The sequence below is a fragment of the Plasmopara halstedii genome (genome assembly GCF_900000015.1).
Source record: "Plasmopara halstedii genome assembly, contig: Scaffold_650, whole genome shotgun sequence".
In the NCBI taxonomy this organism is placed as follows: domain Eukaryota; phylum Oomycota; class Peronosporomycetes; order Peronosporales; family Peronosporaceae; genus Plasmopara; species Plasmopara halstedii.
Window position 1 is genome coordinate 2,602,056 of NW_020187567.1, and position 677 is coordinate 2,602,732.

The following is a 677-nucleotide window of genomic DNA, read 5'->3' on the forward strand; positions in this document are numbered from 1 at the left end:
GTTTGGCCCTCGTCCAACAAGTCGTTCCACGTGATAGTGGACGTCTCCGTTCTCATCAAGAAAAGTCGGTGGCGGGCGGTGACGACCGGATCGGCCGCCGTCCGGTGACTCGTGATGCTCATCGAGCACTTGCGGACGAGGTCTTTCGTGATCGGAGCTCTGCTGAGCGTCATGCTGAAGTAGCATATCGCTGTGCGGACGCTCTTGACGATTTAAAGCACGTCGTGTGCCGGCTGCCTCGCCTTGAGGACTACCGCCTTCTGTCGGAGTGACTCCTAGCCGTGAAGCAGGCGAATGCATCGCTGCAGGCAACGATGGAGCGCTTGGCTCCATTTAAAATGGAGGTTGTTGCACTCCATGCTCAGAACCAGTTGCTGATTCAACTTCTGGGTGGCCGCGGGCCCGTGGGATCCGCTCCGGCGCCAACGCTTCCGCGTTCACTTGCGCCACGTAAAACACCAGGTAGGTGCGCATCCGTTTCGGAAGGTTCAGCGTGTACGCCAGGCCCTGTTTGGCCACAACCTTAAACAATCCGATAAATCGTGGACGAAGCTTCGTCCTGAAGATAGCAGAGGCTGCATGTGTAGGTAGGTTTTTTCGAACTTATTAAAACCAGCCAACCTTAAAGCTTTCCACTTTGCCTCTTCCTTTTTCATCTGCATATTGTTTCTGCAGGT